The sequence below is a fragment of the Falco punctatus genome (genome assembly GCF_963210335.1).
Source record: "Falco punctatus genome assembly, chromosome: 1".
In the NCBI taxonomy this organism is placed as follows: domain Eukaryota; kingdom Metazoa; phylum Chordata; class Aves; order Falconiformes; family Falconidae; genus Falco; species Falco punctatus.
In genome coordinates this window covers 80,107,707-80,124,484 of record NC_137580.1, presented here as the reverse complement: position 1 = coordinate 80,124,484, position 16,778 = coordinate 80,107,707, and the positions used below count along the sequence as shown (strand labels likewise).

General features: G+C 37.4%; 1 long non-coding RNA gene across 1 annotated transcript in view; it reads right to left on the bottom strand.

Moving 5' to 3' along the window:
- Nucleotides 1-6,592: 6,592 nt before the first annotated feature.
- The window catches only part of LOC308059806, a 97,598-nt gene continuing 87,412 nt past the window's right edge, over nt 6,593-16,778 (bottom strand). The window contains exon 2 of the long non-coding RNA XR_013926405.1: nt 6,593-16,778. This exon is cut by the window's right edge and continues 37,771 nt beyond it. This is a non-coding gene — a long non-coding RNA (uncharacterized lncRNA).

Here is a 16,778-nt window from a genome sequence, read left to right as displayed (position 1 = left end):
TACAGACAGAGGCCTGATTTTTCAGAAGGTGACCAGGTAACTGACTACAAAAGCAAGTCGTGAGGCAAACGATTGTCTAGCTTTTCCTGTATACATCTGTGCTAACCTTTCTGCCAATACAGCATTAGCATTCATGATCCTCCTTCATCTGTCTGTCCTGGGTGGCTTAGGAAGGGAGAAGGCATCTGTTTGCAGCACAGCTGAGAAGTGAGACTAGTATCCTGCAGGGATATTTTCAGAAGTATGCCCTTAAGAGGCACATATGCCTCAATTCTTCCCCTTCACCTTGACTTTTCACCATCCTTTCCTCCCTTGCAGCATTTTACTAGAGAGTGTTTTTGCACCCTCACAGTAACAACAGTATGCTTTCCCAGGGTCTAGCAGTTTGTGGAAAGGCAAGTCGTTCAGCCCAGGAGTAACAAAAGGAATGAAGAGGATTGCAGCACTGCATGGTGTCCCGTAGCCGTGCCTGATTTAGCAGCGTGCACCAGCAGCAGCCCAGTACCAAGTTCAGATTAACCTGGCTTACTTCTCAGCAAGGAAAATTATCCAGGACAGAATATCACACTGACACAAATTTAATGCTTTAAACTACACTACTGGAGTGTACTACTTCTACTAGATACAGGACAGTGTACTATCTGGAAAGTACAAGCAATCCCCTTCCTCAGCACTACCTGGAAAGGTGCCCCCTCCAGTACTAATGGCAGGGCATTGCGTATGAGAGTCATTCCTACCCTTCTCTTCAGCCGTATCCCCACCAACACTACCTGTGTCCATTAGGATGGTCTACTTGGCCTCTCCAAATGCCCTTTCTTTAACTTGCTTTGTCACATCACAGAAGGCTGTTTCTATCTGACATAAAAATAAGGGAAACCAGTATCCAAACAGTTCATATATTTAAGGACTTTACGTACCTTTGTTGTTTCTTTTCCATGTGTGGTTAGGATGTCTTTAGAAATAACTCATGAACATTCAGTCGACTCTCATTTTAACAAGTAGATATTTCTTTTTCTAAATCAATTACACATTTTTGCCAACAGTAGATTTGGGAATCACATGAGTTTTGCACAGTGTGATGTATGTTCTCCATTGGTCCTAAACCCAACAACAAATATATTTCATAAATGTTGGCATATTTAAGATAGGGCCATCATTCTCATCTTACAATACTTGAACAAAAATTTACTTTCAAAAACTATCTATACCTTTCTTGACAGTTTTATTGTGAAATACAGAACAAAGACATTATTTCCTAATAAAACTTTTCTCAGATGTTGGTGTCCTTTCCCCCCAGCCTCTGACAGCTCATTAAGATGAGCAAGTGTTTGTAGGTAATAGCATTTAGGCGGAGCTCACAGTTAGATCCCTGGTTTAATGGCAGATTATTTTCTCCCTGTGAGATTCCTTAGCTTGTTAAGAAGCCTATGCCCTGCTCAGTTTAGGGTTTGGCTTCTCTTAGGCAACGTGAAAAGCTGCAGATGGCTTATATCGTAGCCATCGCTTCTGAAGGATGAGCTGTTAATATTAGTGATGATATACTAGTCTCATACTGTTATCCTTACCACTGTAGAGCTGTAAAAGTCAACTAGAAAAGTCTGGTTACGTGAATTATGTTCTCAGTTTCCATCCCTACAGAACTCAACTGGTCAAGGGGTATGGCAGTCAGAATGCACCTTTTCTTCCTGGCAAACACAAAACCCTACTAAATGTGTGGTCTGTTCTTACTAGACAGAGCGTGTTGGATGTCGGTAAGACTACACAGCAAACTGAAAGCCAGTAGAGAATGATGACTTGCCTTTCTGAATCACTTAGAATTCATGGTGAACAAGTGGAGTCAGACATTCAGCTTGTAAGCCTTTCAGATTTACAAAACCATATTTTTCTGGTTTGTGATGGATATAAATATAAATTCTCACCTGCAGAGAGAGAGAGTACAATCAGAAAACTGAAGGGATTTGCAAGAAAGAGATTAAGGCAAAATTTCCTTTCCCACTGAGTACTCCACAACAGACAACACTCAAGTTGTAGGTAACATAGAAGCATAGAAGATTCTTTTAAGTTTGTAATACTACCAGACTACTGTGCTTTAAAACTAACAGTCCCATGTGCATCCAAAGATATTCTTGAATCCAATTTTAAAAGCAAAAATAATTAAACTGTTTGTAAAGGTCCAAGTTTCATATTTAAAACTAAACAATAGAAAAAATATAATTTTCAAATTATAGTTAAGCGAAATATTTGATAGCTAGTAGAACAGGTATCAACATTTTCAGTTTAATACCCAGTTTTACTGTAGCAAGTACAAAAATCCATTGATATAGCAATGAAATATGAATCTATGCACATCAGCAACATTTTGATACAAGAGTTTACTAAGAGCCTAGGCACAGAAAAGTTGCAAGTATTTTTCCTACCAGTGGTATTTTATTATAGAATATCAGCTGCTAAGCATTTATTTCAGAGATGAGGCATATCACACTAAAAACGTAGGCTATACATCAAAGTTTCTGGACGAGTTCTTACGTTTTCCATTTTCCAAGGTTATAAATAACTGCAAATGTACTAACTTCCACCATCTCCCTTGATTTACTTCCTTTCTCCAGTAGTGACTGCAGTTGTTGGACACCAGTTCTAGCAATTAGATGACAAAAAAAACCCATATGCTAGATTTATCTCTTCCATTCTTTCCCCCATATTCTACTTTTTCCACAAAATGCAACTTTTAGCTAATAACATTTTCTTCACTTTAATGAAAGTGGCAGGCCTAGCTGCTACCTCCAGCTAATATGAGAGATCATGTGGCTTTAACGAGTTTGCGTGAAAGTAGGACCTCAGTCAAAATATTGCTTGCAATTATATCACTGTAGACATCTTCCCAAGTCTTCTGAGATGAATTAGAGAAAAACCCTGGCCCCTCTCATTGTGCATCTTCTATGACATTGGTGTTACATCAGTCACCTGAAATCTCTCATTTGTCTTAAATTAACTAATTTATGGTGAACTTACAATGCACACCTCCAGAAAACAGGTATCTCGGATTTCATTGCATTTGATTCACTGAAACTCTGACAGATAAACCCTATATCTGCTATTTATTCTTCAGATCTACTTCTACTGTACATCGGGTCATATTGTCTCAAATAATTTACAAAGAGAAAATAAGACACATAACCAGTATGAAACAAGAAACATGCTTACTTACCTTGCTACAGGAAAGAACATGAATATGCTAATGCTTTTTGTTTGAGTAAAAGAACTTGAATCTAGACATACTAACTTCTCCTGAATCAGCTAGTAAAAAACTGACACCCAAAAGGTTTGTATAGCAAAACATCCTTTCAGGTAGGGTGTGATTCTGAGACAGTCTAAAAGGTCTTCTGTTCTTCTAACTCATACAACCAGCAACAGAAGTATATCCTTGTATATAACCTAGGAAGTATACTTTTCTATGGTGAGTCTTAGACTAGGAAAATTCCGGAACATAATTAATTGAGAGGTAATCCTAAAAAGTATCTGTCTTTTTGCAGCAAACCTTTCTGACATTTTCCCCCTTCAGTACATCAGGATGGGTACTCCACTATAACATAGGCACGACAGATGGCGATTCTTCTGCAAGTCCATTTCCTCTCAGACTTTATTGCATTTTGACAATTTCTACAGTCTTCATTTTGTTCTTGTTGAGTCCATTCCACCTTGTTTTGCAAGAATTTTCCTGACTTTTTCTTGTAACACTAGTTTCCATCCTGAAAGTATCCAATGCTGACCAGACATGAACAACCTAAGCTAAATTTCACAAGAGTGTATAATCGCAGCATTTGGCTCACAGATTGTCCCAGCCTATAGCTCTGTCATGACAGCTGCTCCAGTGACAAATTATAGGAGCTTACAAACGAGACAGAGTTGCAAAGGACAGGAACCATCCATTAAATGATTTGCAGGCAGACCAGCTATTTACAACATCTAGTGTAGTATTTACTGTGCAAAAATGGATATGAGATCCTTTAGCATCCCCTAGCCATACGGGTGTTCTCATCAGTTCTCACTCTTCTCTTGTCTGTGCTCTCCTAGTCATTCCCCCTAAGGCACATACACAAGCACAGATAAAACTTTCCTAGGAAATTTCACCAGGACAAACATGGATAAATACACAAGATACAAGAAAGTAGTTTCAGGAATAAGAAGAGTGCTCGTAATTGTTTGTGAGACTGGTGTTGGATTCCAATGAAAACTTTCTACTGCTTTCTAACAGCAATGCTATTTAATTTGTAAGTGTAATAACAAATCTTCTGACATGCAATATGATCTAATTTTCATTGAATAACTTATTCTTAAAGTTTTAGACATTGTACTGCCTATATCTTGACAAAATCTGTGCAGACTGTTCATGGCTGAATGATAATACAACAAAAAAATTCTAAACTGCCAGCTAGTTTAGACACATAAATTTTCAACAGAAAATGCTACATCTATACCTGACCCACCTACAGTCCAAAGAAAGATTTTTAAAAAAATCTAGCGTCACCAATCAGTAGTGAAAATCCCAGAACAGCCTTGAGAGTTTGAAAAACTTATTTCCATTTACTATACTACAAGCTGCAAAACAAAACATTACTTGGGTCTAAGAAGTACATAGTGGTCAGGTAACCTGAGGAGTCGATGGGTCTGCAAAACTTGCCCCCTTTAGGAAACACCTGTTAGGATTTAATCTTGCCTTTGCATCCCTAGTTTTACTATATCTCAGAGTAAGCAAGTGTACAATTATTTCCCAAGCAGAAAGAGATTCCTAAAATGTAACCAACCACAGGACTTCATTCGTTCATTTAACTATATTAGTAGTCACTGAAAGCAAATGACATAGAACAAAGGGGGAAAAAAACCTTACATTTTAGCACCTCTCAAAAGGACAAGGTAGTATCTCAAAGACAACCAAAAGTACCCTAACAAGGACAAAATTTCTTAGCGTAATTCTTTAAGTCCCTACTTTTCATACTTGACTGATGTAATGATTTTCCTTCAAAGTTTTATATTTTCTGGGCACTGAAACAGAAAGTAAGGAAAATTACATGTTGACATGATGAATATTCATATACCCTAAATTTAAGAGTCTGTCTGAGGCTGAATGTAAGATATTAGTTGCCTTAGACCTAGACTGCAGTCACTGGAGAAAAGAAGGGTATTCCTTCGTGCAGTTCAGAGAACCAAAATGAATCCCCTACCCCAAACATCTGGAGAACTGAAGAACAAGTCCACGTGGTGCACGAAGTTCAGGGAGAGCAGCCTAACTTAGACAACCATATGGTGGTGTGAATATACCCCATTATTTTCTTTCCTCACAGCATTTTACGTAACCAAATGCTTTTATCAGCATACATGTGACCTCAAGGATCAAACCAAGAGAAACTGTTATCAATCACTGACATTTGCAAATGTGGCACAGCAGTACTTACTGATATGCAGTATTTTATTGATTACAGTATCTTTTCCTGTTGTAAAATTAAAAGGAAACAATAGCAAAATGTTCTGTGGAAAACTCTCTGCTTAGCCCAAGCCCTCTAATCACCTCATTCCAAATCAAAACAAGAACATCTCGGATTCAAGTACCTACACTTAAGCAGCTGGAGTATGGACTTGGTTGACTCTGACATATTCCAGGGAAGTGGAGTTACTATCTTTGGACCAATAGATAGTTAATTATTTATAGAAAATAAAGTATAGAATGAAAGCAACCCACCCCAGTACAGTCAATTGCATGGTAGGAAGAATATTCATCACTCTGAGCTTGGCACAAACTTTAATTACAGAAGCATCTAGTTTTCTAGATACAGCTGAAGGTATAATTTATGCATGTCATAAGTACTATAGACTGTCTCCACTGCTCAAACATCTCTGAAAGTATTAAGTAGGAAATGAGATATCTCCTGATAATGCATTGTTAAAGGCAGAAAAGTATGCCAAAATACAGTAACTCATAAGATAGATTCCTTGCGTAAACTGAAAGGAAACCAGATCACTTTTAATACAGACAATCTCGTTAACTTTCAAGAGCTGTGGCACAGAGTAAAGCGTTTCTCCTTTTCCAGCATTCCAGGCTGTCTGTACAAAACAAGTCATGGAATTATACAGGAGGTATAGTTTCACCTTGCACGTGAAGGAAGTACAAGATCATGGGGAAAGCATTTATCGTGGAGCATTCTGTATGCTCTCACATGCTGGTGGTGTTTCTCACACACAGACAACTGGTACAGTGACCTGTGATGACATTTTTTCTGTACCTTCCTACTGGGCACTTTCAACCATAGGAAAACCTGATGGGATCTTTTCTTAAAGCACAGCCAAATCTGAGTCGCCATTTCCCCACTGTATTTCATCCATAAGTCAGCCATGCGTTAATTTGGCACATCATCTCATGTGGCCTCATCAGGGCTTTGAACAACATTTTGATGTAGACTTGTTTACCAACCATATTCTGCCTCAGACTACAAAACAGCACTGAAAATGCCAAGTCCTCCTCTCCCCAGTGTGTATACCAGAGCACAAATCACACAGATTAACCGTGCTAATACACGAACGCTTAAAGATTTAAAAAAAAAAAAAAAAAAGTTACAGCAAAACTGATTGTTCTTTGACTTACAGCACTGTAAATAAAAAATAACTCTATTTTAGTCAATTACACTACACAGCTATAAAACTGACCTAAGAGAACAGCAGGTAGAAGAACCCCACATGTTCTCTCCCACATGTGTCTGTGTCGTAAATGTCATGCTTTATCATAAGTTTCCAGGTGAAACACTTTTATAGCAAATGACACCAAATTGTTATCAAAGTACTGTTAACATGTTTAGCCCAACAGAAGGAATTATCTGGTTTTCATGGCTTTATTATGATGAGGAAAATTATAGGAATTATTATCTCTTTATAACTGACCATGTTACATCAAACTGTCCCAGGGCACATCAAGACCGGGGTAAAAACCATATATAAGCTTCTTGCAAATTTCTTGATAACTAACCCCCCTTCTGGAACAGCCAGACAGGCGGAATGGGACACGGTATGCTCTTCAAACCTGGCATTGGGCTACCCTGGCTGTACCTGTGCGACTAGCATTTTCTGATACACACTAACAGTGTGTATCTAATTCCAGTCGCTAGCACAGATCTGGTGAAGGATTTTGTCAATCGCTTTTTTTTTTCCATGAAATGAACAAGAAGTAATGCAAGTTCAGGAAGTATCTGGCATTTGCTCAGACAGAGAGTTGTTTCTTTTTGCTTTCACATTTGCATTTTTTCTCTCGTAGACGGTGCTATAGCAACTGAAGATGTGATAACTTCCAAAAACAGCAGAAGAAAAGTATAGTATTAACATTTTAAAAACATTAGCAAGCAAGCAAAAGTCCCCATTAGATCCATTCTTCTTTTTAATGAGGAATTAGACTAATTTTTTAAGAACTACTTTAATAATAATGCATCTTTTGTTCATTCTTTTAGCCTCTGAAACCTGAGTTAAATCTATATGTCAGCTCATTTTGGCATATATTTACAGAGTAATTAGTGAACTGTGGTGCTCTAAAGGGCCTTGCAGGTTATGCTGCAGTTTCATTTGAAAAAAAATGATGGTCTTCCAAGGCTGACAGGCAAAACTGGAGACCTCAGGCTTGTGTCATTTCTGAGGGAAAAACATGAGAAGGAAGGCTAAAGGGAGAAAATTTGGTTTTTCCTTTAGGAAACAAAAAAACCAAAACACACCACTTTTTACTTTGTTAGGGAGTAGATAGAATTATTTGCCTTGTTATCTTTCTAGAAGGCTACCAATAAACCCAAGAAAAATATCTCTGTAAACTTGTGAGTATGAAAGGGAAATGCAAAGTATTGCTGCAGAGGAGCTGAACACCTGTACAGAGGTAGTGTGTTACTGATCCTTAGGAGGGCTTTGATACTAAATCAGTTGTACAAACTCAACCATCTCTTCAAACACAGCTATCATGGAGGGGAGAAAGTCTTAAATGCTTAAATGAGAAGTCACAGAAGAGCATAAAGAATCACAGCATGCTTACAATTTGCAATTCCAAATCTTTCCTAAAAGCAAAACTCTGCAGCAGCCAGACTGATAAAGTGGAAGCAAAGCAAATATAAAATGCAAAGAGAAAGATGGGATAATGACTTCACTTGAACCATTTGGTGAATAGATCAGTAAGTCAGTGAATCAATTATTATTTTTATTTATTATAAAGTCAGTCAAAGCTGAATAACAAAATGAAAAGTGACATGAGAATGCAGAGCTATGTCAGAGCTGACATTGTCAGGAAAGCAGAAAGAAAGACCAAAACTGGCTGAACTTTCAAAAACAAGTACGGCAAGTTATATTTCATTAAGAGCATCAATGACCCATTTGCCATTTTATCACCAGCTCACTAGGGTCTATGAATCTTTATTTGACATATTGAAACAATAACTAAAGACATTCACAACTTTTACTGTTGTTCTTACTCAGATTTTGATAAAAAAAAATGCAATTATTACTGAATGAGAACAAGTATGAACTTTATTGTGAAAAAAGGGATAGCAGGTAAGGAAATGAACTGAATTGACCCAGATTTTATGCAACTGGAGACAAGGTCACTGTTTAATTTACTCTTCTGTTAAAAAATATATATGCCGAATTATTAATACCATACATGGCTATGTTGTTGCTAGAGTCATGTAAGTAAAGTATGCAGATGCTGAGAGTACTGGGCATCGTGAAAACAGGTATTTGGTTCAGCCTGTAGTTCAGCACTTCCTAGTATCCTTATTTCCAGAAGAAGGCAGAAACAGAAGTCAAAGTCATATCAAATAAACAAGAAGAGATATCAAATGTTATTTAAAGACATTACTATTAGAATCAAAACTGTTTAACTAAAAGACTGCAGGATCCAGTTTGACAATTTACAATACTCTTGTCCAAAAAGAAGAAGATAGGTTTTCTTTCACTTTACCATTAGAAGGTTTGCTGTAATTACTCGGAGGCACTGCAGGGTTTTTTGAGCTTATATACATGAAGAAATTAAAATAGAGTGATAACTCCCATCTAAATTGGAAAAAAAGTTGTAGCTGACACTTCATGGTGTTAAATACCTCTGAGGCATGTCTAAAAGGGAGGTGTATCTGTTGCCTGGTTAGCAGAATCATTAAAAAATTGTAAAACCAACCAAATAGTATTCCAGTGCAGTAATGAAAATTTGCCCATGGAAAGGTAACATCTGGGGCTCAAGCCATGAGATTTCTATACCTTTCGGAAAAAAAAATACACTTTTGAGAAAATTTGTTTTAAGTAGAAGTCCTTCCTGAAAAAAAGAACTTACTATAAGCCTGGTAAGTTAGACTATGCTGCTTATAATGTTATTTTCATTCCTTTGGTAATGTTTTCCAGCTGACTGCATGAAGATCAAATATTAGGATGAGCAAAACCAACCATAAAGAGTTCATAAAGAAGTGATCTGCTACCAAGAAACATGAGGTATGAAGAAATGCATGGCAACATTCTGCATCCTTGCAGGATGGGGAGACCACAGAGGCCTATGCCAATATGTAAAAAGAAAATCTATTCCGACAAGTGGTAAAGTACAGCACTGAAACCTGCTCATACAATACCTGATACACGTGGAAACACTTGTCCTGACGAAGAAGAACCTGAAACTTCTGTCAAAACAGCAGCCTCTACTTACAGGACAGCATGAGCAGTATTAACATACATTCCACCTGCAGCTCCAGAAGCTTATCTGTTGACTGGGTGAAAACAGATGGAAAGCAAACATCAGAAAACCAAACAACAAAAAGTTAGAAAAGTCTGCAACTAAGACTAGATGTTTGAATTAATTAATCTCTCTCCTCCATATTTCTGAATTATGATAGTTAATTATATAATTGCATACATTTCACTCATTCAATAGCAAGTCACTGCTTTGAAGAGAATGACATTGGTTTCATTTCCTTCAGGAGCTGGAAGGATTATGGCAAATCAAATGAGATACTGCAGAGGAAGAAAGAACAATCATACGGCTTAAGAATTTTTACACTCCTGGAATATTAGATTTTATCCCTGTCTATGACAAAATGTTCCTGAAGGAATCTGGACAAAATGCTTCAACTGTATCTTTTAGAAATCCTAACTAATCAGTGCCATTAGGTAGGCATAGAAATTTGGGACCTGATGATATAAATTGCAAAACCACTGAGCACTCACTTGTGAAAACTGTCAGTGGGATTTGATTTTTTAAAATTGAATGTCAGTGCTTTGATTTAAAAAAAAATAAATGTTCTGTCCAAATAACTACCATGCAAGATTCTGAAATTTTCAGAACTGCAAATGCCACACCGTGCACCCTGGATCAGCAGACAAAATAACTGGTTTCATGTGCTTTAAATAATGTTGATAAAATGGAGCCAATATTATACACTTACATCACATGAAAACACAGAAATAAAAAAGAAATCTTGTCTTCAGAGCAGCATTTAAATATCATTCAGCATGCTAGACTGGGCTTGCATATTGAGAAACAAAGGTAAAATAAAATATGGAAGCTCAGTGTCTGTTGCTTATCCCGTGCACTGAACGAGTCTTGAGGAGGGGAGGGGAAAGCCAACAAGTTATCATACTCATCTCTTCTGTTTCCATAATTTTTGTAAGTAGAAAGTGGCTGATAGACTGAAGGTATTAATAATGATTCCATTCAGTGCACCTCTTGATACACACCAGCCGAGTTAGCAATCCCTTCCTATCTTCAAGGATTCCAGATTGTTTTATACCCACACTACTCTTTCTAATTTTGCTTCCAGCCAGTCTTACCATCATACAAATTTATTTTTGTAGACTCAAACCACATAGGCTAAGAGATTTTGTGCCTGTTCAGTTTTATGTTTTTTCCTTTCTCTTTAAGTTTTTCCTTAATATAGTTCACTGTTATGCTTAGAGGTCAAGTATAAGGATCAATAAGACACGCAACAAACAAGCCATAAAGAAGCAATCTCTACTGTTTATTGGAGCAGGCTTACAGTAATTCGGAATATAAGCTGAATGCTAAAAATGTTAAATTGTCTGTAACAGAACAATTCAAATTACTAACAGTCTCATTTATCCCACCTAGAAAATTGAAAACTATATATGTGTATATATGAATTCATAACATAAGATGTTTTCTGCTTCAGAGAAAGGTTTTGGAGTTGTTTTCCTTATGCATAAAATTGCAAATCCAGAATATTTTAAATAATTGTGGGGAAGCTGTATAAGGCAAAGGTTTGTGAGCTTCACACACACGGCACATTCATACACATAAAATAGGAACCACATCACATATCAACTATAAGCTGAAGTTATTCTTATACTTTTGAAAACTGAATGTAATGTATGATATCACCATCTTTTCCATCTAAACAAAAAAATGGATTATTACTAATAGTTGAAATGATAATATGGATCTGGCTGATTTTTAATCAGAAATCTTAGTGAGTTCTGACAAGAAGTTTGGTCCTTATACCGGCTTATATGGAATTTTGGTTCAAATCTAAATGTCTTCAAGATAAGGCAGTTGCTAGAAACTGCACAGAATATTAATACACTGCACATTGACGACGTGTTTGTTCCTGATGTAGAACAAATTGGCTCCACTTTGTTACCAGCTGAGAATCTGACCAAATGTATTGACAAATTTGCTGAATTAACCCTGGGAGCCATCCACATACACCCATGTCTTAAGCTTTTGATACAAGTATGCTATTTCTTTTACAGGACAAATACAGGTGAAAAAAAATCAAATAGATGCAAACTTCTGCTTAGTTAAGTTTGTTACAAAACAACAAACAACAGCACACAAAATCCAATACCTTACGCTGCATTCTTCTTTCATTTTCTATTTCAGGTTAGGTATCAAGGAATAAACATACCTGATTACATGCAAGTAGGAATAAATAAATAAATAAATTAATTAATAGATAGATAGATAGATAGATAGATAAATCTTTCCTGCACCATAACACATAGGACGCACTCCTTGTGTATTTCCATTAAGGTCCCCGTAGAGCAGTTTGTACTTTGAGCTGAGAGCTAACACACTTGGCTCACCTGTGAGCTACCTCTTTTTCACTCACAAATGTCAGTGGTGCCAACGTACTGGAAGAATTAGGTCTCCTCCTTGCGTGAAACAAGTCTAAACCTAGCCTGGAAAAAGCATTAATGCCAAGGGAACCTGTGGATGGGCAATAAAGTTATGGCTTACTGCAGTCTAGGGTTTAAACACTTCAGTGTTGAACTCCTCTGCTTCCCAGTAAACAAACCTGAAAGCAGGGATTTTTTGAATTAGTACAAGGGGAGTCTCATATAGAAAAAAAAAAAAAACAAAAAAAAAACAAAAACCAAACAACTCCTATGCCAAAAGTGTTATATACTTCTAGACAACAGGTGATAGACTACTCCAGGTCCAGACGATGGACCTGTCCAGGACCATGTCATAAGGCAGCATCCCTTAGGAGGTACTGATACTTTCTTGGGATAAAGGAGGAAACATTGACTGGGAAATGTGTAGAGCAAAGAAAAAAAGGACAAATTCAATTAGCCCCTGCCAGAGAAGGTGTATTTTCATTGTTGCTTTATTACCAATTATATCACCTTCAGTGTATACTGGCAGGACTTTAGCATAGGAGATATTGCAGGCAGTGGCCACCTCTTGCATCCATTACCTTCTCATCCCCAAAGTAAAAAGCCAACAGAGGAGTTTATCGTAACAGCAGGAATAAAAGCAAGCAATATGATACAGTCACCTACTGCAGTCTTGACTTGTAAAGCAATTAAATTCTTTTATTCACTCGATATTTATTGCCTGGCATATATTTCATATTGCTGTGCCATGCAGCAGAAAAATGTAACTAGATCTCACTGCATCTGGAGTATGGTCAAATGAAAACAAAGTGAAAACTGTAGATGTAGAAAGGAAAATCACCAGCTGAAATAAAGCAACAGAAGTATTACAGAGAAATCATCATCATCAGTTTGAGGTTTGGTCGTTGCTATGTGATGAGTAATCACAAAGTCTAACATAGCAATCCCAATCATTACTCTCTGAGACTGTGGCCACATGGCAAAATATAAGCATGGTCAGAAACACTCTCTGAGCAGATTATGTTCATTAGTGTAGATGTAAACTCAGTGTATCAACCTATGAACCACAGCCAAAGGACTGAATTTTTCTTGCATTCATCCAAGTTTTAGCTTGGTGTTGAGGTGCAATAATATGCATTGTGAGCAACTCTGAGGTCCAGAAATTAGGCTTATTCAGAGAATCAACTGTCAGGCTTGGAGACTGCAGTATACTCTCTTAGTCAGTTCACTATCATTTTGATTACATGTGATGTCACAGGACGTGCCTATAATATTTAAATTAAAGAAAAAAAAAAAAAAAAAACAACAACAACAAACCACACAATTCAGTGTTACCCAAGTTGGCACTGACTGCACAAGTCAATCACAAAGAGTAGTGTGACAGCACTGGCAGCACTGTGACTGGGGGTGAATGCCCCTGCTCTGGAAGTACAGCATCATTTCAGTGCACAGCACTGGCAGCAGATCAGGCACCCCTCCATGGAGCATTTTGTTGGTTTAGGTGGAAACAACCCCACATGCAGCTGATTTGAAGCACCTACCCACAGCTAGCCTGGAGGATCTCTGCACTGTGCTACTAGGATTCCCATGGTTTCCTTAGGATCGGCAACTTGCCTATAAATGTTACTCTCACAGTTTCTTGAGAGTTTCAGGAAGGCTTAAGACATCTTGAAAACTCCATTGCAGTTTCTTGGAGGCAGAGAACTTCTCCATGTACCCTAAAACAGGTTCCTGAATAAAACTGAATTTTCTGAAGATCTAGGGGTGGTTCTATTAGGTATTACCTTCCACTTCAACTTTGCCTAGCCTCTGTGAAGGCATCACATCATACAGCGAATTTGCACAGCTGTGTCACACAGATCACATCCTGGGATTATCTACTTCCTCTATCTCCAGGTAGGCCATGGTAGTAGAAAAAAGGTAATATTACCTCTGTGTATGCTGTGCTAGCGATGTGATCACTATTTAGAGCACTACATCCAAATATGACATTTCAGGAATATCAATAAATTGGAAAAAAATCAGAGAAAACCCCAAGAAGAATTAAAGAAGCATAAAATTTGAGTTATAGAGTTATAGAGAAGTTAAGAACTTCATTCAATTCAGTTCATTAAAGAGAAGCATACAATCTGGATATAAAAGACTAAGAAACCAAATTCTTAAATATAAGAAATATCTTTATAGCTTCTGCAGCAGCAGAGGTCACAGCAAGATGATCATGCTAATTTTGACATCTTATCTCAAAATTTATTAACCTAAATAGTAACAAATAAATATTTAAAATTTTGCCAGGGTCTCCAGAATGGTCTACAGATATATCCCCACAATACAAAACAACCCCATAATTTTCTGTTACTTTTCAAAAATACCACCAGTATACATACAAGGTAATAGAGGTTCAGTATCTGGGCTTGAGAGTACTAGAGCTTTATGTAAAACAGAGATAATAAAGCTGATAAACAACTTACTACAATTCACAATTTCCTTTAGTACATTAGAAATTCCCTTAAAGAAAACCAAGCAAACTACCAGTAATTTTTGTATACTCTTTTTCTATCCATGAGAAAGAAGCCAAACAGAAATAAGTTCAATTAATCTTACTTGTGAAGTAACCTGTGATTTTTTTTCTGTGAGAAATGTTTAGATGTGTTTACCTGTGGGGGCAATCTGCTTTGAGCATTTGTCTAATGTATTTCTTATATGCGTACAAGAAAACCTGTATAAAAGTGATTCCGATGTGACTAGGCAGACACATCTTCATTATTATTAATTTTTTTCAGGAGTTGACATCTCCAAAAAAGCTCATTTTGGAGCATTCTCAAAGTACTTTCTCAAGCAATGACATTTAAATGGCCTCTGGCATTTTTGAAGATTTTTTTTTTTCCTTCGAAAAGTGGCAAAACTGCTTCTTTTGGTATGCAGTGGCAATCAAGGATTTTTACCATAAAACATGTCAAAATAATGGATGGCATTCCCAGTAAAGAAAATTAATTTAAACAAGTCAGGTAGAACCACATACCTTTCTGCAGAGGAAAGGATTCTTTGTAGAAGTTCAGCATGTTCATTGCCTTCATGGAAAACCATGCTACACAATTGTTTGGAACTGGTTTATTTTCCCAGCATATGCCTTTGAAATAAAATAAAATTCCAATACTTCCACTGGTAATGTTGTTTTTCTCAACCTGTGTGCAAAAAGAAAATCCCTTTTGACTTCTAGCTGGCCTATTAGTTAGTTAATTAGTGCAGCTTATTACAAAATCAATAACAACATGCCATTGCTGATACATTTCCCATTTACAAATGTAAATATACAGGGCTTCCAACGACTTCATTGTTGAATTTATTTGTTGGAAAGATTCTGCAGGGAGTAATGCATTAGGCTGACCTGAAGTTTCTCAGTTCCACAAGTACAGAACAAGCGGGAATGATGGAAGGCTGCTTACTACCTCTCTAATTCTATAAATCCTGTTTATTCATCAGATTCTTCTTTACTGTATGAAACATCAATAAAATACAGTATTAAAAACAAACACACAATTCTATGTTCTTTGATACATCTCCCTCTAACAATAGTAATAAAAAGAGTGACAAAATTCACGCACTCGAGCTCACGTAATCCCTGGCAGGATCAATTTTGTGTAACATCAGACACACAACGGCCTCAGGTATTGTAAAACACGGAGAGGGATGGACGGCTCTGGTCACCTAAATGCATTGTTAATATGCAGCAACAGCAACAGAGTAATTGTAGCCAAACTACTGTTCTCCTAGCCATTGAATAACATTTTTCAAAAAAAATCTCTAATGCCACAATGTCAGAAATGAAAGGAACGCTGACTCTTAGATGAGTCAGACTTTGAAAAGGCAATAAAGCAGGATTTAGCCCTCTACTTGTTTTAAGGTCTGGTAAATAATTGTAGGGCCAGACAAAACAGTGATGGTTACTCAACATATCTTAATTTTTATGTCACCAGTAATCAGTTTGAAAGGTCTTGGAATCATAGAATAATTCAGGCTGGAAGGGATGTCTGGAGGTCCAGCAGCCAAGCCCTGGCTCTGAATTGATAGGATCAGGTTGCTTATGGCCATGTCCACTCAGGTCCTGGGCATCTGAAGGATGGAAGTCCCAGAACCTTCCTAGGCCCTTGTGCCAGTGTTTGACCACCCCTGTGGTGGGAAAAGCTTTCCTTTAAATCTCATTCCCAGCAGTTAACTGTCACTGGCAGCAGCCAGCCACCAGAAGAGGTTCCTGCCAAATGCAGCTCCAAGATGTTCCCTGCGGGAGAGGCCCGCAGAGCGCTGTGGCGGCCACTCTCTCGGCTCCTATCCTGTACCACAAGAGAAAAAAATTACCAATAAGGGGCACAGAGAGGCTTTCAAATGCAGGATGCTATTGACTAAACTTTCCTTTAATGTATTTGCCTAAAGTTGTTTTGTCGTTATGCTTACCTGAAAGGCATTTTGTCTCAAAAGCAGGTCTCTGGCCCTGTTATTGTAGCTACTTTTGGTTCTCTGTAAGCTCAGCTGTTTCCTAAAGCTGTTTTTATCTCTTTATATGATTTTTACTGACAATACAGAGTAGACACGCTACGTTGCTGCCTAAATTGAAAGGTTTCTGTAGCATGTAAGCCATGTCTCAAAATAACCTT